The 22674-nt window shown below is 35.4% G+C and overlaps 2 long non-coding RNA genes across 3 annotated transcripts in view; both read right to left on the bottom strand.

Annotated features, from left to right (window-relative positions):
- LOC141514126 (uncharacterized) overlaps positions 1-19660 on the bottom strand; it is a 30674-nt gene extending 11014 nt beyond the window's left edge. The window contains exon 1 of the long non-coding RNA XR_012475950.1: positions 19225-19660. This is a non-coding gene — a long non-coding RNA (uncharacterized LOC141514126). The remainder of the gene's footprint in view (positions 1-19224) is intronic.
- Positions 1-22674, bottom strand: part of LOC141502595 (uncharacterized) — a 221522-nt gene that overhangs the window by 105175 nt on the left and 93673 nt on the right. The gene's annotated exons all lie outside the window — the stretch shown is intronic.

Here is a 22674-nt window from a genome sequence, read left to right as displayed (position 1 = left end):
AAGAAAGCGAAACTAGGTTAAGGTCTGTACTTGTGGTTGAGTCATTTTAGTCATGTCTGCTTCTTTATGATCCCATTTGGGGTTTTCTTGGCAAATATACTGGAGTGACTTTCCATTTCCTTCTCCACTTCATTTTACAAATGAGAAAGTAAGGAAACAAGGTTAAGTGAGTTGCCCAGGGTCACATAACTAGTGCCTGAGGCTGGATTTAAATTCAGTTTGTCCTGTCTTCAGGTCTGGTACTCTCTCTACTGCACTGCCTAGTTTCCTCATGATAATCTCTAAAATTACTAGATTTTATGAAATACCAAGGTAAAACACTACAGCAGCAAATGTCTCCTTAACTTGATTGTTGGGGTCTCTTATCTGCTGCCTCATCTAGAAACACTCCTCTTATTTGACCAAGAATTTAATTTATTATTGTTAAACATAATGCTAATCTTCATTCTGGAAAGCTGTAAGTCATTACAAATCAGCCAATATCAATTCCTGAGACATCTGTCAAGGGATATGATTGTTGATTTTAAACTCTGAATTTAAAGCATTATGATCCTTTTCATATGTTTGAAGAATAGGCCCAGAATCTTAAAGCTAGTCCTAAAAAAGATCTTAGAAGTCATCGCATCCAAGCTCATTATGAGATAAGGAAACTGAAGTACACAGAGTTTAAGTGGCCTGTCCAGTCAAATAAATGGTATCTGAGGTAAAATTTGAACTCAGATCTTCCTGACTACAAAACTAATGCCCTATTCATTATATTACATTGCCTCTCAGTTTTTTGAACAGTTACCAATGCATCTAGTCCTTTCAAAAATTTACTTTTCTTTTTAGTCATAATGTTAACAAGGAAACTTTTTGATACACTGAATTTTTTTTTTCCCTCTGGGGCTGGATCTACACTCATGTCTATAGAATAGTTTCAGAGCTCCATTAATTCCAAATTCATTTGTCAAGGCCCAATCAAGAAATGTAATTGGAGCAACTGATACTTGTGAAAAGTATCAATTCTTGACATTGTGCTACGTTTAGACAGACCATGACAGATAAATTGAGGTGAAAGTTAACATTGGAAGATACCATATACCATAGTCAGAACCGACTATCTGATCACTAAGTAGATAATATCTGAACCTAACAGACTAAATGTACAGAGATTTGGCTGTCCTGATCATCTAATCAAGGTAATACCATGACAAGCCTAACTATAAAATAATACCTATGGTTTACAATAAGGATAAAGGAAAAACATGATACCAACCAGTAGTTAATGCCAAAACTAATTTTCCATATTTTGTCATTATACTGAATACAAAATTAGCTTCTTTTCCCCCAATCCAACTGAAAAGTGATGTCTCAGACATCTTTAAATTATACAAAGCATACATATCATATTCTATTTGGTTCCCAACCTTTAGACAGAGTTATAAGAACCACTAATCTTAGAGCTGAAGAAATGAAATTGGATTAACTGAAAATGACTTTTAGTTTGGTTGTACCAGTTTTATATTTGATCTTAAAAGATCATGTGCAGATACCCGAGATACCCCCCCCCCCAGAAATTGTTGCTACTACTTCTAGGGTAAAATGTAAAATCTTCAATCTGGCACTTAAATCCCTTTATAATTTGGCTTCAATTTCTCTAGGACACAGCTATGCGGCACAAAGTACAGGGTCTAAAATCAGGAAGACCAGAATTCAAATATGACCTCAGACATGTGGCCCTGTGAAAATCACTTATTCCTGTTTGCCTCAGTTATCTCATCTGTAAAATGGGCTAGAGAAGGAAATGTCAAGAAAACTTCAAATGGTGTCACAGAGTCAGATACTGAAAAATAAGTGAACAACAACATAAGAGGTAACAATCTGCAAAGATATGAAAGCTAATCTAGCATTTCAAATTCCCATAGTCTGCATTTCTGTCACTCCTAAAAATTGCATATCCAGTTGTCATAGATTACTTTGAATTTTAAGGGAAAAAGAGCAACATCAGAATGGTGGGCTACTATTTCAGATAATCACCAAAAAGTTCTATATTTCTGCTCCATTATGCTATGCTGCTAGAAAAGTCATTAACTGACTAAATCTTTCCTCAGTTTAGCATCAACATCCCCATGGAACATAAGCCCACTATAAAGAGAATATTTTCCATATCCTGCCTCTCTCCTCTTCTCATAATGATGTATGCAACAGGATCTCAAAAGAAGAAAACAAAATAGTTTCATGTTGCCTATTTTCTAGATATATGGCCATGTGTCTCAGATTTACCTTATGCAGAATCATATTTGTTGAAGAAAGTCCCTGTTAGCTTCTTTTAGGTTTCTTCACTGTCTGGGGCAGAGTTAGTAACACCTCATTGAAATTGATGGCCAGACTGTTGGACAGAAAGTTTCACCCAATTGGTGAGTGGGATATTTTGAGAGCAGCATCCACTATCCAGAACCCAGGTATGCATGCTGTAATGAAATTCATGTATAATACTGATGAACTTCTCTGGGCAACCAAATTTTGATATAATTTCCCAAAAGGCCTTATAATTGACAGTATCAAAGACCTTGGTCAAATCTACAAATGTTTTATACAGATCCCTATTCTGCTTTTTTTCTGGAGTTGTCTGGCAGCAAACACCATATCAATTGTTCCTCAATCTCTTCTGAAACCACACTGGCTCTCAGGGAGGTGACCATCTTCCAGGTGAAGGATCAGACTACTGAGAAGGATTCTAGTTAGAATCTTACCAGTCTCTTAGATGCTAATGTTTACTCTGAGGGTTTGCATTTAGGTAAACAGAAGACAATGTTTGCGATGAAAAGATCACATGATATGGAAGTCTTCAGTGGTAGGTGACAATTGCTGTTGCTATTTCCAACTCCCTATCATGTCTGGTAGTCAGAGTCTCCTCTAACATTAAAGTCACCCAGAATTATAAGCTTGTCCTCTTTAGGTAAATTGATAAAGGTCTCCAAGTCTTCATAAATTTTTTCTTTGACTTCATTAGGGTTCATCATGGTGATATGTTTTCCTTCAAGTGGCAATCTCATTGTCATGAACCTGCTGTTCACTCCTTTTTGTAGGCATTCAAGTTTGTTGACTAGTTTAGTTTTTTAATTGATATTTTATTTTTCCAAATCCATGTCAAGAAATTTTTCAACATTCATCCCTATGCCTATGTATATTTTTAAGTTACAAAAGTTCCTTCTACTCTCCCTTCCCACTCCCCTCCCCTCAGTGGTGAATAGTCAAGTTAATATTATACTACGCATTTGTGTTAAACATGCCTATGGATACATTTTCAGTATGAGGAATTAGGATTGAGGAAAAGAAATACATAAGAGATTTTTTTTAGAGTGAATGTAATATTCAACAGATTCTGAAGAATTTTTTTTATTTGTTTTGTTTTTCTTCCTTGAATGGGAATAGCATTGTCCATAATTGATCTAATAGGATTGTCCTAGCTCTCTGAACTGCTGAGAGGGGTTATATCCATTAGGGCTGATCATCTCACAATGTTGTTAAAATGTACATTGTTCTCTTGGTTCTGCTTCCTTCTCTCAGCATCAGATCTGTAATTCAGTTCATGCATATAGGCATGTATATAGGAATTGCTGGGTAAAAGGAATGAATGAACAGTTTTATTGCTCTTTGGGCATAGTTCCATATTGCTCTCCAAAATGGTTGGATCCATTCACAATTCCACCAGCAATGCATTAATATCCTAATCCTCCCACAAGCTCCCCAATATTGATCATTTTCCATTTTTTGTCATCTTAGCCAATATGATAGGTGTGAGGTGATACCTCAGAGTTGTTTCAATTTGCATTTCTCTAATCCATTTTTATTAGGAGCATTTTTTCATATGATTTATATATATATATATGTATATCTTTAATTTCTTCATTTGAAAACTGCCTATTAACATCCTTTGACATTTATAAATTGGGGGATGACTTGCAACCTTATAAATTTGATGCAGTTCTCCATATATTTTTAGAAATGAGACCTTTATCAGAACTCTTAGTTGTGAAGGTTGTTTCCCAGCTTTCTGCTTTCCTTCTAATTTTGGCAGTATTGATTTTTATTAGTGCAAACCCTTTTTAATTTAACATAGTCACAATCATTCATTTTGCACTTTATAATGTACTCTATTTCTTGTTTGGTCATAAATTTATTCCCTTTCCATAGACCTAATAGATAATTTCTTGATCTATTAATTTATCTATGGCATTTCCCTTTATATCTAAATCCCATACCATTTTGACCTCATTTTGGTATAGGGTGTGAGATGACTAGTTTAGTTTTAATTACAAAACCTATCCCAGTTTCGTGGCACTCCCCTTAACTGAAAACACTCCAGAAAACCTGTATCCACCTCCAACTTCAGTCATCTGGTCTTCATTTGCCAGAAAGGTAAAGTGATATCAATGATGTCTTTTGATTCATGCATAAATTGAATTTGAGTGAGATAGAGTTGCATGAAGTCAACACTTCCAAAGTCATCATGATCTAGTGGCAAGATAGAATCAAGGTGATGATCTAGATGCAGTAGATGACCTTGACATCTTCAATGGTCTAACCAAGCCCTAAGTAATCCATAATATTTCCTTCAGCTGCCTTCATGACAATTGGAGCGAATTGTTCTCATTCACTCACTTCACCAATGGAAGACTTCAAATGAGTATGATAGTCACCTCTCTTACTCAACAATGTGTTTGAGAAGCCTCAGTTACCCTCAACCTGATTTAGCTCAGATGGCTGCTGTACATGGTATGGCTTCTTGTAACCACAAATGAGAGGTGGCTCAAGTGGACATCAAAGGTGGAAAGCATCCTGAAAAGGACTCAGTCAACCCTCACACCACCTCCTTGAACACACCCTACATCCCAGATATTATCTACTTTATTGATGAAATTGTCAATTCATCCCATGTTAACTTTCAACTCAACTTATCTGCCTTGGTCTGCTTAACATTAGCACAATTGGAAGAAAGATAGAAGTATCAGTAGCTCCAATTCCATATACTTTCAGCTACATATAGAAATATATCTACCTAGACAGAAAGATACTTGGGTATGGGGGCATTTTGCCAGATTCATTTCTCAGGAAATGTTAGGTATGGAACTTATAAAAACAGATTTGTTAAAAGCCATAATGTAGCCAGAGAAATAATCTAAATTTATTTTCCTCTTTCATCTAAGTGCCATTGTATAAGTGAATAGAGAGTATTAGAGGATGGTGGATATTAAGATGGGAATGCCACCCCCTCCTTAACCAAACACACTCACACTGTCTCCCTGAGCAGCTGAACTGAATTAGAAAGTTGTTTGGAGAAGGACTGAAGCAAACATATGAATTTGGCTAGGGAGGGGAGGTTAAGCTAAGCTTTGACCTCCTCCTCTCAGGTGCCAAGATTGGTTTGGTTTCCAAGCACAAATCAGTCAGTTATAGGTATCAAGTGGTGAATAAGAGAGAGTATTTTTTCATATCCAAAGGAGAGGAGAAGGAAAGAGATCTGTAGTTTCTCAGTTTACTAATGACTGGGACTACCACAGGTAAGAGGGCATTGGATAAGCAGAACTATATTGAGGGGTTAAATTTTAATATGACCACCCACCTGTCAACTGATTTCATGACTCACTCATTTTATATCTCCAGAGTTCATATTTCAAGCAGCATTGCTGAATCTCTATTCCAACCTATGTATGAGGTAAAGGGCAATTGGAAAATACACTATTTAAAAAGCCCAGTATTAAAGAGGTATGAAGAGTTTTGGCCCCGGGGCTCCATAGTTGGTGTTCAGATTAGATAGAATTCAGAGGAGCAGGTGCCCTATCTGGTACCAAGGGATTGTTTTCTAGGAAAAAACTATTGTGCCTTGGCCTTCCAGATTATAAACAATTATATTTGTCTAGCATATTGCAAAATATCCAAACACCTAACTGATTCACTGGAGTTATATCAACCCTAGACTCTTCAAGCCTGAAGAAACCCCATCAGTTCAAATTGTGTGGCAATTCCTTGGAATTAACTACAACAGAGGGGGATATCAAGATTTTTGTTATTTATCAGTTATTTTGATCAGTGAGGCAACCATAATTCAAAAATGACCCTGGAATTATCAGATTTGGTTAGCTCAAATAATTATGAACCAAATAAACCACAAAATCTCCTCTTTCTTTTTTGCTCAGTCAACATAGGATCTTGAAAACATGTCTGCTGAGGAAAGAAAAATATAAATTCAGCTCTAGCATGAGATTTTACATCAAGGAGACATTCCTGCATGAGTGCTGTTGACTGGAATACTAGATCAAAGGAAATTTTTCAGCAAAGAATACGTGTCTAATCTCTCTGGGATAGTCTGAGTATAGTTCTGAACACAGGAGAATGAACAAAATGACTTTCCAAGGTCCCCACCCAACCTCTGATTTTCTGATATCCTACACGTATGTCCTAATCCTTTTGTTGCCTCAGATTCAGCAGAGCTGAACAAAACTAATGTAAGAATTTATAGAATGGCTTAGTTTTGACCAGAGAACTAACTCATTGTCCAATGCAGAGTCATGTGATAATAGGACTCTGGGGAAGAATGGGTAGAAAAGAGAGAACTGCTTCTCATGTGCCAGTGGATTTGCAGCACAAAGTATAGCTATTGTGTGGGAGCAATGAGGACCAAAAGAAACATTCAACATGTAACTGATTTCAAATTGTTTGTTGGAAAACTGACCAGTGATTGAAGCTATACCACCTATTCATATCAAAATATTCTGGAAATGCAGATCTTATAGGTGGTCTATAGATACTGACCTAAAAATTTTATAAAATATATTTTGAAAAGTTAGGAAATTGCAATCTTAAATCCTAGGCTCTTATTACAGGATAGCTATAGATACCATGTTTTGAAATTTACAAAATATTTAAATTTTTATGTTAATATTTCAGAGGTAGATATTAACTCTAAATCTACTTTCTAGTGTTAATTTTTGTCAGTCTTTTCAATATCACATGAATTTACAAATATATCCTTCTTTCTTTCCCTTCTTAGCAAGTCATCCTTTGTAATACAAAAAATATGAAAAAAAGAAGAAAAAGAAAGTTCTTTAGTAAAATAAAGCAATATATTAATTGAATCTGGCAGTATAAGAAATATTTCACATTCCCCCACTATGGTATTGTTCCTGATCTCTCCTTTGGGGGATATTAGTGGTCATTATAATTATGGGGCATTGCATTTCACTTTTATTCTACCTGCATAGTTTTCCATTTACATGATTGTAGTCATTGTGCATATTGTTTATCTTGTTTTGCTTATTTCATTCTGCCTCAGTTCATTTAAGTCTTCTCATTCTTCACTGATTCCTTGATATTCATCACTTCTTATGCCTCAGCAACATGCAGCAATGTTGGCTGTATTGATTCCACAGAAAATGCTACTATGAAAAATTTGGTAATTCTAGATCTGATTGTAGGACATCTTTAGTCCATAGTCTAACAGTGGAATCTCTAAATCAAAGTATTTCTCCTCCCATGTATGGTTTAAACCATCTATTCCATGTTGTATTATTTATGCAGTTATATATTGTTCTGAAAGGCATATTTGTTGCTGGAGATGATTTTAAATCCTTCGTTTTTGGCTCTTTTTAACATTAGGAAATCATCTTTTGCAAATTGTGAAAAGCCTTGAAGTTTTAAAGGTTGGAATTTGGGTTCAAAATTTAGAGCTTAACAATTTGTCAACTTGGCAAAAACCCTTCTTGCATGTAGTATACATTTATTTAAAATTATATGACCTTGTAAACTAAGATGTGTTTAACACAATGCCATGTTTTCTTCATGTCAAATTTCTTAAGTTAAAGGTACTAAAAATTATTACCATATGGAGCAAATACTCATTTGATACAAAAGTAGATCTAAAAAGATATTTTCTATGTGATTGAAATAGAAAGAGAAAAAAATTAGAGAAAAGATGTAAGAATTTTTAGCCTGGTGCCCTGGACATAGGAGCATAGGGCATTCTTTAATGCAATGAATCCAGTAAGCATTTATAAAGGACTTGCTGTAAAAGGCACTGTGCTCCTATTGTTCTATTAGAAACCAGGAGGGATGGGAATTCAGGAAGGCTGGGAGGATTTGCATAAACTGATGTTGAATGAGATGGGCAGAACCAGTAAAACATTGTACACCTTAACAGCAACATGGGGGTGATGCTCAACCTTCATAGACTCGCTCATCTCATCAATGTAACAATCAGGGACAATTCTGGGCTATCTGCAATGGAGAATACCATCTGTATCCAGAGAAAGAACTGTGGAGTTTGAACAAAAACCAAAGAATATTACCTTTAATTTAAAAAAACCCTGATATCTTATTATGTAATTTTGCTCTCTTATACCTTATTTTTTTTCTTAAGGATATGGTTTCTCTCTCATCACATTCAATGTAAAGACTAACAGACTGCCTTTTGTGGGGGGTGGGGGGAGGGAAGCAAGATTAGGGGAAAAATTATAAAACTCAAAATAAATAAAATCTTTCTAAAATAAAAAAAGCATCGTGCTCCCCCCCGCCAAAAAAAAAAAAACAAAAATGAAAAGTCTGCCCTCAAGGAGTTCGTATTTTACCGAGGTAAGGAGGATACATATTTATAAAGAAAAATAAATACATATTATATGTAAAGTCATAAAAAAATAGTTCAAGAGGGAAACTGAACTAACAACTACAATATCATAGGTTCATAGTTGTACCATAGAGGTAATCTAGTCTGACTATATCTGGGGAAACCAAGGATCAGACAGTAAATGATTTGGCCAAGGTTGCTTAATCTATTATGTGAATGAGTCAGGAAAAACCTCAGGTGGGAGATGGTACCTGAGGTTCATAAAAAATCAAAATCATATGACCTGAGTTTCACCAACAGGATTTTTTTTTACACAATGATTTTTTTTTGTTAAATGCACAAATGCTGAGATACTGTCTACCATCCGTAGAGCCCTTCATCATTTGTACTGATGCACAGCATTACAAATTTTATCTAATCAACTGACATTTTTAAGTAGTGAAGAATTCAACAAGAATAACAATGTGGTGACAATTTAGTCTTTTTCCCCCCTTCATAAAAACCCTGTCTTCTATTTGGTCTCGATTCAGGTCAAGACATTTCACTAATTTGCTAGTCATTAAAAAGATATTTTTATACCCAGCCTGTAATATTATACTCTTCAGTGATTATGATAGCTCCCAACAGAATTCCAGACTTGAAAACGAAGGCTGGGTAGCTGAACTGCAATTATGATACTTTAAATAATTCCACAAAAGTAGAACCCCTGTTAAATAATTTATCGTCTTTGATCTTGTCACAGATCTACTGAGTTCTTCACATCACTCAAGCTAAATATTTTCAAACAGAAATGGGATAGGTTAGTTCCCCATCTGCTACCCTCTCGGTACAGAAAATAAAAAGATAAAGAATCCAAATGGGTGGCTTGTTTAGAGACTGGATACAGGAGTAGCATTCTAGGAAGTTTGTAAAAGATAGGTTTTAACCAGTCAGAATGAAACATTTTGTTCTGTACTGGATACTATTCTTTGGTTTTCTATATCTTTAGAAGCAGAACTCGAAAGAAGTTAATGCAGTAGAGAATAAATAAATTTAAATAAAGATACATCTGGTCTTCAGACAAAATGTGCTGTAATTCAAACTGTTCATGTTTTATAAACTATAGTTTCTTTAGCTAGGGAACTAGAATTATTCATAATTCCACATGATGGACTTGAAATCATTATGCCTCTATCATATGCATCATGGGAAATAAGTGGGAGCAAAAAGAGGAGGTATTTGGGTTTTACTGTCTAATTCTAACATATTCTATGAAACTAAAGTCAATGGTGGGCCTTTGATTCCAAAGTAACTATTTAGCTTCCCTTATGAGTGGGATTTAAATGCTTTTAGAGAAGAAAATTTGCTCTGTTGTAAAGCTATCTATGCCTTTTTGCACATGGAACAAAGTTATAAAAATACTTTTACACTTGTCATAGAAATATCCTCTTTAAACTTGGAAGAGGAAAACAAAATATAAATAAATATAACAGCTCAGGATAGATAGACATTTTTTTCTCTCTCTATGTCTTTAATTTTCAAGGAATAGCAATTTGTGTTTATATGGTGCTTTTATGTATACAAAGCACTTTACTTACAATAGTTCTATGAAGATGGGGAGTATAAGTATTATGATTCCTAATCCATGGTCATACATACAGAGAATATGAGACATGTGCTAAGATTTCAATATTCTTTCCACTATGCTATGCTGATTTTTCCATAGAAAGGGAGAAAAAAGGTTAGAAATTTACAGAATCCTAGAACCAAGAGGGACTTTGAGATCATTTTGTCCAGTTCCTTGTCTTAAAGCAAGTGAATACTAAAACTATATATGAAAGACTTATTTAATCTCTTCTTGAAGATGGTCTAGGATATAAAGTGTTCTTGAGTCTCCTATTTTACTTAGTATCAGTACACTAGCTCAATTTCTTTTTTTGTCTAATGACAATTTCTCAAATTTTAATTTGAAATCTATTTTCTCTGTTTGAGACCTTCAGAGACATGGAACACAAATGGAGAGTTTTGGAAAGTTCAATGATTTAATTCATAAAATCTAAGAGGGACCAGGGATTTTCTCATTTGATATCAGCTTACTTTAATTTTCAAAATGACTGTAAGAGAGCAAAGAAGGGTGATTTTTGAGACAGATTCTAGGTTCAGATCTCAACTATGAGATTTGGTGCCTGAAACTCAGTTTCCTCATCTGTAAAATATCACTGACTGGACTATTTGAGCTCCATAGTTCTTTATAGCTCTAAACCTATGATCCTGTTAAAAGAAATCCTATGGGTTTAATTATAAAGATTGTACTGTATAAGGCAGAGAAGAGAATTAGACAACCAGCTCATTTATTCACTGGTAAGCAAGCCTGGCTAAATATCTTTGTTTTTACTTGATGTCTGGGATAATTCCAGGTAAAGTAAGTGTTCCTGTTTGCAGTTACCTAGATGATTGCAGATGGGTGATAATTGCTTGAAAGTAAGAAAATGAGAACAATGCAGACTATAGAATCCCACTTAAAAATGCTTAAAAGAACTTGAAAATGACTGCTCTCTATTGCTACAGTGGGAAAAGGGAAAGGGAAAACAGTATTGTTTATTGGGTTATTTTGTTCATGCTAAGCAAATGTTTGTTTCGTGGTAGTTGGAAACAAAAATAAGTGGTAGGGAAAGGGAGATGATATGCCATTTTTTTAAGAGATTTGACCTGAGTCACACAGCCAGTAAGTTTCTAAAACCAGATTTGAACCCAGGTCCTCCTGACTCCAGGGTTATACTCTATCCTGATACATCAATTTTAAAACAAAGAACACAAGGAAAGTAAATGTTGCTGTGCCTATCTATATTTGAAAGTAACATAAGATATTAATACAAATTTACATTTAAAATGTTTTGATGATATTTTAGACATTTATAAATTATGAAAGAGAAGTGTTGGGGAAAGGATAGAAAAGATAAAGCTTAGGGCAATTTAGCAGAAACAAAATATGAACAATACATTTGTTGAATTACAGTGTCTTTTTTCTTCCTGTTAAGCTACTGTTTTGGTAGTTCAGGGTATCATTTTCCATTCTATGTCAAAAACCAGTCTAATAAATGATAAATATAATGTCTAAAAGGATGATGGCTTATGTGACAGTCAACAAATAATTATTAAGCATTTACTATGTACTGGGTTCTATGCTAAGTTAAGGAGGACAAAAAGAAAATCAGAAACAGTCCCCAGCTTAAAGTAACTTAGAGTTTTGATGGAGAGGACAACGTGCATATAAATAGTAACATACAGGATATATGCAAAATATATGGGAAATGATCATATAGGGAAAGGCACTGGATACTCAGGTGACATGATGGGAAAGCCTTCCTATTAAAGGGGAGATTAGAGTTGAGTCTTAGGGAAAAAAAGAGCCAGGGAAACTAAGAGATAGAAGTGACATGACAGAGCATTCCAAGCATGAAGGACAACCAGTAGAAGCTGAAGGGGAAGAAGGTGTGAGAATATTGTAAAACAAGGAAGGGGACAGGGGTGGCTAGGTGGCGCAGTGAATAGAGCAGCAGTCTTGGAGTCAGGAGTACCTGGGTTCAAATCTGACCTTAGACACTTAATAATTACCTAGCCGTGTGGCCTTGGGCAAGCGACTTAAACCCATTGCCTTGAAAAATCTAAAAAAAAAAAAAGGAAGGGGACAGATTATGAAGATCTTTGAATGTCGAATCAATGTCTTTGTAGTTGACCCTAGAGGTAAAATGTAAACTGGAGCTTTTTGAGCAGGGGATGACTTAGTAAGACTTATGCTGCAGAAAAATGGCTTCAGAGCTAAATAGAAGAAACAACCAAGTAGGAAGAGAGTTGAGGTAGTGAGAGTGAGACCTCAAACCCTGATAAAGCAGATTTTAAACTTAATACTGCATAGAAAGTTCTCCAATTAAAATGTAACTATGATGGAATAATAGACACATGATACAATATTAATGGAGAGGTGTAAACCTGAAAGCATAGTAATAAAAAGATTCAACCTCATGAGTTTAGGTTTGTGGGAAAATGCTTAGGTTAATTAAAAGAGTTTTTAGGAATATGAGCAGAATGAAATAGCTACTTGGGGTATAGTTTTGGAAGATTACCTAGAAAACCAAACTGTACTACTCAATGGTTTATTTCTATGCTCAACTTTTTTTTTGTCAAAAATAATGCCCAGGATACAAAGGGGTGAAAAAACATTAGTTGCATTAAGAAAAAAATCAAATTCAGCTTTCACCTGACATCCCTCTAAATACTTGCAGACTGTTATCATATACTCATTATTTTTCTCTTCCAAGATTCCTTTAACCATTCCTCAGATATCTTGTGAGCCTCTTTACCATGACCGTCATTATTTTGTGGATGTACTTATTTGTAAATATTCCTTTTTAAATATGACTTCCAGAACAAACTATATCTAATAAACCTCATTTCATTTTGGGCTATGTTTTCTATACTGGTCAATCAGGGGAATTTTGTAACATATCTGAATTTCATAAAAGTTTGACACAGTTTTTCATTTTGTTCTCAGAAATAACATGAAGAAAGGTTCCCATGAGATTATAGGATTTCAGTCTGGAAGGGACATTGGATACCATATAATTCATCACCACCTCTTTCCAGGTAAGGAAGAGATCAAGAGAAGTCCTTACTTTCCCAATGTTAAACAGATAGCAGGTAGCTAAATGACAATAAAGCTAAGTGAATTTATAATTTTTAAAAATCCATACTCAGAGAATATAGAATAACTAATCAACATTATCTTGGAGGAAGTTCTAATGATAATCTAGCAGGTATCTGGTTTTAGTGCTAGCTCTGGCTATTTTTATATATACCTTAAATGAAGGTTTGGATAACATGCTTATCAAGGGGAAGATGACATAGAAATGGGGATGATGAGGACTATGTTTGAATTAGAATACATATAATAAATGTGCCCACAGGTTGGAATTATGCCCCACTCAAAAAAAAGTGAGATGAATGTAAGAGGAGGTAGATGTAAAAAGCTACAATTTGGTTGAAGCAGTGTAATTTTTTAATGTGTTTATATTAGTATTGAGTGAATAAGTTGAAACTTCATAGCTATTTAGTCTTCACATGAAAAGGAAGAGACTGGGAAGCTTGTCTGGATTGCAAGTTCATTAAGAGTCAATGGTGACCCAAGGTCAATCATTGTTTACTTGAAATATCCAGAAGAAACTTCTTTTTATTCTGCCTTGGTTGGGTCACATCTGGATTATTTTGCACATTTTAAGTATTTTAATATTAATATTTTACACATATTAAGGAAAATACTGACAAACTGTAGTACAGCTAAAAACTGATCAGGATGGGAAAGATTTGAAAGGAGGGGTGGCTAGGTGGTGCAGTGAATAAATCACTGGCCTTGGAGTCAGGAGTACCAGGGTTCAAATCGGACCTCAGACACTTAATAATTACCTAGCTGTATGGCCTTGGGCAAGCCATTTAACCCCATTGCCTTGAAAAATCTAAAAAAAAGTGTTGAAAGGAATAGGGAATGAGAAGAATGAAGGGTAGACATGACATATATCTATATGTAAAAGGTTATTATCTAGGGAGGGGCTGAGTTTTTTCTGTGTAGCTTCAGGGGCAAAAGTAGAAGACAAGGAAGATTTTGATTAAATATAAAAAGAAACCCTCCAATGATTACAGAAAATGGAATGGGACTTCCCCATGAAGTAGCAAGTTCCTGGTCACCAGAAATATGTGAGCAAAGGCTACGTGACCTCTTGTCAGGAATGATGGAGTAGGGATTCTTATGTACTATAGGAAGTTGAACTAGATTAATGTCTATTTCTAACTCTAATATTCTGAACTTCACCTTGGTTTCAGGCAATTTACTGCCTAGAAAGAGTTGATTTCTCTACAGACAAACCCACAATGCATTTTACTTTTACTTTGACATGACTTCCACATTTTTAGACTTTATCAACAACCATAAGGAAGCATGATTCCTGAAACCCCAATTTCCTCATTTGACATTCTGGGTCATATTAAATTATGTTAAAAATCTGTCATATTACATAAGAAATATATCTAGCCTTTGCAAAAACATGGGCTATAAACAAAGAGAGTGCTGGAGCCAGTTCATATAAGCTCCCTTGTGTCTCTTCTAAAACTTTATATGTCAGAATTCAGCAAAGTTTGATTTGTTGTTTTATTGATTATTTAGTCTTACAAAAATAATGGAGGAAATGCTAATAATGCAGATTAACCCTAAAAATGTCATACCAATTTTTTTCAGAGATTCAAAAAATTGTTAAATATTTCCTACATAAACTTGGAAAGAAAACAATATTGTGCAAAAAGTATTCCATATTTGTTAAACTTATTGACTGCTAAATGAATGAGAAAACATCTTTTCAATATGATGATATGCTGAGTAGAGTTTATTGTTTCCTCATTAGCAGAACAATATTAGGAAGGAATTCTTTGTATATTGAAAACTTGTTTCATGGAAAAGAAAGGGTAGATCTAGCAATGAAATTCTTCCTGTATCATGAAATGTATATCTTTTCCTTTGGTTTATTTTCAAGTCGGGTGGAGTGCCTGCTCCATGGGTGGGTTGCTGCAGATATGACTAAGATGAGAATGCAACAATATTAGAGCAATCCAATGATGCCGATGGCAGAAACCACGCCTTATCTGGGAGAATCTTCAGAAGTGCATTTTGCTGAGCTGGGCAATGTTCCAAGGAGGTGGGAAGGGCACTTCCCAGTTAAACATGTCCCTAGAAACAGTATGTTGCCACACTATCAATAGACCAAGGACTTTTTGTATTAAAATTACTATCTAGTCAAAAAATTTAAATGCAAAGCATCTTTGACTTCATCTCAGAGCCCCTAGTGTGGTTGGCATGAAATGAAAACTTGCCTGAAGTTGGTACAATAGGAGATATCACTTCCTCTGAAAATGTCATTTCTTGTCTTAGTTTTTCATTCTAGTTTAAATCTAGTTTCAATGGCCCCTCTTAAGGAAGGAAGAGAATTTGGGGGAGAGTTATCATTTAGCTGTATTCTCTTGAGATTACAGTTCCTCTTTAAGATACAATAATACTAGTCATAGTCTCTGTGTAAGGGACTAATACAATGGGTGGACTAGACTACCCCCCCAAAATTTCCCTAACTACTAAGTATAGAAGAAATTTAGAAGTACAGTCTGTCTTTCTTCTAAGCAAAGTTTTTGCCCTTGTGGAAAAAAAATGATATCTCTTATTTAAGTTGATCCCTTTTTATTATGTACTTCCAAAATATTAATCAATGAATTAAGATGAATAAGAAGCATAAATTCAACCCATCCAAAACTGTCATTAAAATGTATTTACTCTGTAAGGGAAAAGAAGGATTCAAGTTATCCTATGAATATAATGTGTAGCCCCTTATTTCTTAAATTATAACTCATATTCAAATCACAATGATGGTACTGGTGGTTACATGGATTCAAATCCTAGCTCTTCATTCAACACTTGTGTTATCTGGGTTGTCTTTTTAAACCTAAGTTCTTTCAACATAAAATGAGGGGCTTGAATTATATGATCTCCAAGGTCTTTTCTAGCAACAAGTCTATGATCTGTGTCATAAAGTCATCTGAGTTAGTAGATGTAGATGAAGTCTTGATCCAGCCACATCTAGCTGTGACTTTGACTGATTTCTCTCCCCCTTTCCATTCCCTCACCCTCACCCTCTTCCTCTCCTTCTCCTCCCTCTCTTTCCCTTTTCCTTTCCTTCTCCCTCCCTCCCATTCTCACAGCCACTCCAACCCTGGCTTCCTTCAAGTCCCCAATGCCATAGGAGAACTTCTTGGTCCACTCCATTCACTTGAACCTTCCTCTATAAGATAGCTCCCCTTTTATTCTGCATGTATCTTGTGGGTTCTGATTTGTTTGTATGTTGTCTTACCCATTAATACATAAGCTCTTTTGAAGACTAGGATTATTCTTGTGTGTGTATGTTTTTCTCCTTTGTATCCCCATTGCTTAACACAATGTGTGATGAATATGAAATGCTCACTGAATACTTGTTGATTGATTGATTGATTCCAAGAGACTTATTGCCAGAGGATTGACCCCAAGGGGATGAATTTTGTTGGCTACAGTCACTCATTAAACATCCTGTGACTAAGGTGTGAAAGGAGTAGGATCTATATCTGGGGAAGAGCAGCTATGAAGATAGAGACCTTTATGAAGAAGAAGCATGGCATAGTGGATAGAGAGCTGGCCAGAGCATTGGACATGGAATCAGGAAAATTCCTCTTTATGAATTCAAATCCAGCATCAGACACTTACTGTTTAAGTATGGGCAAGTCACCTAACATGTTGGCCTTAGTTCCTGATCTGTAAAATGAGCTGGAGAAAGAAATGGCAAAGCATTCTAGTATATTTGCCAAGAAAATACCAAATGGGGTCACAAAGAGTCAGACAAGGCAGAAATGACTCAACAGCTACAATAGCAACCTCTTGGAGCCATAGGCAACTTTCTAAGAAGATAAATTAAAGAAAATGAGGTAACCCAGTATTCATAGTTGCCTTACCTGGGCACTCCCTAGCCCAGTGAAATCACAGATTCAGTCCCTATGCTCTTGTAGCATTCAAGTAAAATGAGGATCAAAAGGCATGCACTATCCTGCTCATTGGTCCATACCTTGAATACTGTGGGAATGATACTTGGTTGATTGCAAGGAGCTATAAGAACATTATTATTATTATTATTATTATTATTATTATTATTATTATTATTATTATTATTGCAATCCATCTCATACAGTTGAATGCTAGAGTATATAGAAGTTTCTATTGATATTTTCTTATGAATGTTAATCTTGCCTCCCCAAACAAATTCCAAACTCCTTGAAGAAGGACCAAAATCTAAACCTTCTACATCCCCTATAATAGTACCATGCACCTCATAGCACCCTGAGCAGTGCTAAGCACATGAAGAATTCCCAATATACTCTTGATGATTGATTTATTGATTAAAGTCAGTTCCCCAAACCTCAAAATGTATAAACTGTAATATCAGATAACATTTGTGGCTTAATTCATGTAGTCTAACTTAAACAGAATGTGACAATGTAGACATTTAAAACTTAGAGTCACCTTATCAAAATTTCAGCATTGGATAGAGAATAGAGAGTCAACCTCTCATTGCCCTACAAATGTCTTAAGACTCTAGTTCCCAGAGCAGTGATATTGGTAGAAACAGTTTCCTTATCACTAGTTCCCTAAATCAAAAAATCCATTCAGTCACATCCCTTTTTATCTAGTACAATGGTTCTCAAATTTTCCCTGAAATCCTTCTAGGAAATGGGTGGGAAACCTCCCACCCTCAGGCTGTATTGGGCTGAATTGCCAAGGCACCTACACAGGACTCAAAATTCAATAAATGTAGTAGTTTTTAAAGAGTGAATTAATTAAATTTTTGATCAGATATAGCCTGCGAATGATGTTATAAGTATTCAAATGATCCTTAACAGAAAAAGTTTCCCTATATCTTTTCTAGGATATCTGAGAGATCAAAATTATTTTCACAATTTTAAAAATAAATTTCACATTTTCTTTTTATCACATTTTCAAAAAAAATTCTTTTTTATTTTACAAAAGAAAAAATAGTCATGTGTGCAGCAAGACATGAGAGGATTCAATATATAAAGTAATAAAATTCAATTTCAATAAAGTATATATAATAAATATTATTCAATTTCCCCCATGATCTAAGGATCTCAGGGAAAATTTGAGAACCAGTGTACCAGATAAAAAGGATGAGTGTCCCACTTTTTTTTTGCTGCTTTATAGTTTTTCTCCCATTCTCTGCTATGCACTGCTTATATTTTTCCTCCCATCTCCCCAAGAATAGCTACAATTAAGCATAGATATACACATACATATATATGTATATATGTGTAAAATACATATGTATGTGTTTATAGATACATACACATATTTGTGTATATATATAAATATATACACTTGTACTTATATGCATACTCACATATTCACACACACCCTTATATAGACATATATGTTTACATATATATATATATACTGTATATATAGATACATATGCACAAATATATTCATAAATATATATATATATAAATATATCTCATTTATGTGTATCTCTCATTTTTATAAAATTTTCCTGAAAGCACAGCCCCTCCTCACTCCTCTACTTTATTTCTACTCAGTACCTTGCTGTGCCTTAATCAACCCCTCTTCAGAGAATCATTCTCTTATATACCCTTCTATATACCCCTTCCCATTGATCTACATACCCTTCTATATCCCATTAATCAACATACCCTTCCATATATGCTCTTATCCTATTCCCCTACCCTCCAACTCATTACCCTCCCTATCTTTCATCTTATTTCTTTCTGAATTTAGACATCTCTCTCCTTCTCTCTGTCTCTGTGTCTATCTCTATCTGTCTCTATGTATATATATATAAATAAAAGATAATATAAATATACATATATGTATGTATATTTATATATGTTTTATATGTATTGTTTCTTTAACCCAATCCCAATGATAGGAGGTTTCCAGAACTACCAGCTCTCTTCCCCATCTAATTTCTCTGTTTCAGTTCTTCCCCTCATACCTTACTTGAATGAGATGAAAATTATTTTTTAAAAAATCTTTTTGAGACAAGCCAAGTTGGGGGGGGTGGAGTCAAGATTAGGGGTGGAGTCAAGATGGTAGAATGGAGACTGGAATTCCCAGAAGTTCTCCTCCAGAACACTATAAATACCTTATAATTATGACTCTTAACAAATTCTAGAGTAGCAGAACCCAAAGAAAGACTGAGTGAAATGATTTTCTGACCCAAGAAAACTTGGAAGATCTGTAGTAAGAGTCCATTTCAGGGTTGTAAGGAGTCCCAGCTCAGCCCCTGGCAACGCAGAACAAAGTACTGACTCCAATCTTCCATGGGTCACATGGGTCCCTGGGGGCACTGGGGTTCATGAGAGTAGGAGCAGTTCCAGACCTCTCAGCCCAGGGATAGCCAAGGACAACTTAGAAGGTCAGCAGGAAAACTCTGCTGTACCTGAGTGAATGCAGAACCCAATGCAGTTCAGTCTTCAGGGCAGCCTTGCCCAGGGAGCCAGGAGCAGGACTGGGAAGCCACCTGGCAGATGCTTCCAGACCTCTCAGCCCACAGACAGTAAGGGGGTGGGGAAAGACTGCAGAGGTCTCTCTGCCATCCCTGGAGCAGGACTCTGCTGCTTTGTCTATGCTCAGATCCAGGGCCCAATTTGGGCCCCCATACTACCATAGTCAAACAGGGATCTTCCTCATAGCTCCAGATCAGAGAACAGACAAGGAGAAAAGTCAGAGCCTCTCTTAAGACCTTAAAGGAATTAAAGTCCTTGGTGGGGGGGGTGTCCCCAAAACACTCAAAAGCTTGGGTAGTATGAAAAAAAAGAATCTGACCTTAGATAATTACTTTGATTCCATGGAGGATCAAAACACTCATTCAGAAGATGACAAATTCAAAGCTTCAGTATGCAAAATCTCCAAGAAAAATAAGAATTGGTCTCAGGCTATGGAAGAGCTCAAAAAAGATTTTTAAAAATCAAGTAAGGGAGGTAGAGGAAAAATGATAGCAATGCAGGAAAATCATGAAAAAGAAAGTCAGCAGCTAGGTGAAGAAGATAAAAGAAATACCAAAGGAAATAATATAATATGTTAAAAACCATCTTAAATCAGTCCAAAAGGTCAATGAGGAGAAGAATGTCTTATAAAGTAGAATTGGCCATATGGAAAAGGAAATAGGAAATCTCTCTGAAGAAAATAATTCCTTCAAATATAGAATAAGGCTAAAGGAAATGAATGACTTTCTGAGAAAAGCAAGAAACAATAAAACAAAACTAAAATAATGAAAAACTAGAAGGAAATGTGAAATATCTCATTAGAAAAACCATTGACCTGGAAAATAAATCTAGTAGAGATAATTTAAAAGTTATTATGATCAAGAAAAGAGCCTAGATTTTTTTTTAATTTTTGCAAGGCAAATGGGGTTAAGTGGCTTACCCAAGGCCACACAACTAGGTAATTATTAAATGTCTGAGGCCAGATTTGAACTCAGGTACTCCTGAATCCAGGGCTGGTGCTCTATCCACTGTGCAACCTAGCCAACCCCTAGATTTCATTTTAAAAGAAATTCCCCAGGAAAATTGTCCTGATATCATAGAAGCACAGGATAAAGTAGAAATTAAGGAAACCCATCAGTCACCTACTGAGATTCTGCCCCCCCCAAAAAAAAAACTCCCAGGAATATCATAGCCAGATTCTAGAACTCTCAAGTCAAAGAGAAAATATTACGAACAGCCAGAAAGAAACAATCCGAATATCATGGTGCTACAGCCAGGATTGAAATGGATTTAGCAGCATCTACATAAAGGGCTTGTAATATGATATTCTCAAAGGCAAAAGAGCTTGGATTACAACCAAAAATCAACTACCCAGCCAAACTGAACGTCCTCTTTCAGGGGGAAAGATGGCTATTCAGTGAATTAGAGGACCTTCAAGCTTTCCTGTTGTAATGACCAGAGCTTAACAGAAAGTTTGATCTCCAAGGACAGAGCTGGGAAGGGCAAATTATGAGAGATTTAATGATGTTGAGCATGGGAAGATGATACTGATAACTCATATGAACCTTTTCATTTATTAGAGCAGAAAGAAGGAGCATATATAGACAAGGCACAGGAGTGAGCTAAATATGAAAATACAAAATATTATAAAGATGAATTCAATGGGAGACAAAGGAATGTGCTGGGAGAAAGGGAATGGAAAGGTAAAATGGCTTAAGATATTTCATAAAAAAGAGTCAAGAAAAAACTTTTGCAATCGAGTGAAAGGGGGGAAGGTAAGGGGGAATGACTGAGCCCTCATTCTCAATAAAAATGACTCAAAGAGGAAGCAACATACAAGCTCAATAAGATATAGAAATCTATCTTACCCTATATGAGAAAGGGATGAGAGAAAGGGGATGGGGGTGGGGAGAAGAAGGGGGGGAAGTAAGTGATAGAAAAGAAGGAAGATTATGGGAAAAAAGTAGTGAGATACAAAACATTTTTTTGTGCAAGACAAGGGGGTGAAGTTGCTGACCCAGGGTCACACGGCTAGGTTGTTGTTGGGTGTCTGAGGCTGGATTTGGGCTCAAGTCTCCTTGGCTCCAGGGCCAGTGCTTTGTCTGTTGTGCCACCTGGCTGCCCCACAACACACTTTTGAGGAGGGACAAAGTAAAAGGAGAAAGAGAATAGAATAAATGGGAGTGGGGAGGAATAGAATGGAGAGTTAGGAATAGTAACATGGGGAAAATATTGAAGCAACTTCTCTGATGGACTTATGATAAAGAATGTTGCTCATCCAAGAGACAGAAGTGATGGTATCTGAACACAAACTGAAATACATTTTTTTCTTTTTCTCTCACTTTCTTTTTCTTGGTGTTTCTCTATCTTTATGTTTACTTTTATAACAGACCATTGTAGTAATATAAAAATCAATAAATAAAATTAAAAAAAATTTTTCCCAGATCATTTTACTTTTAAGAATCTCATCCTACTCAGCTCTATCCTCATCTTCCTTTACTACCCAATTACTCACAGTATTGGACATATGATTTACATTTCCACAAATAAAGAGTAAACAATTTGTTCTTATTGTGTCACTTGTAGTTAGTCTTTGATGTTTACCTTATATTTCTCTTGGTTCTTGTATGTCAAATTTTCTATTACATTCAGGTCTTTTCGCAATAAAATTCTGAAAGTCTGACAATTTTTTGGACTGTCCATTTTTTTATTCAGGGTCATGCTTAACTTTGTTGAATATGCTACTTTCAATTGCAACCCAGTTCTTTTGCTCTTCAATATGTTGTGTTCGAAGTTCTACAGTATTTTAAAGTAGTCACTACTACTAGTTCTTGCATTTAAAGTAGTTACTGCTAGATCTATGTTCTTCCATATTTGAATTGTTTTTTTCTTGTTGCTCTTATTTTCTCCTTAACCTGGGAGTTTTGAAATTTAACTATGATATTCTTGTCATTTTT

This window comes from Macrotis lagotis, chromosome 1 (assembly GCF_037893015.1).
Source record: "Macrotis lagotis isolate mMagLag1 chromosome 1, bilby.v1.9.chrom.fasta, whole genome shotgun sequence".
NCBI lineage: Eukaryota > Metazoa > Chordata > Mammalia > Peramelemorphia > Peramelidae > Macrotis > Macrotis lagotis.
This window is presented reverse-complemented; position numbering and strand designations above follow the sequence as displayed.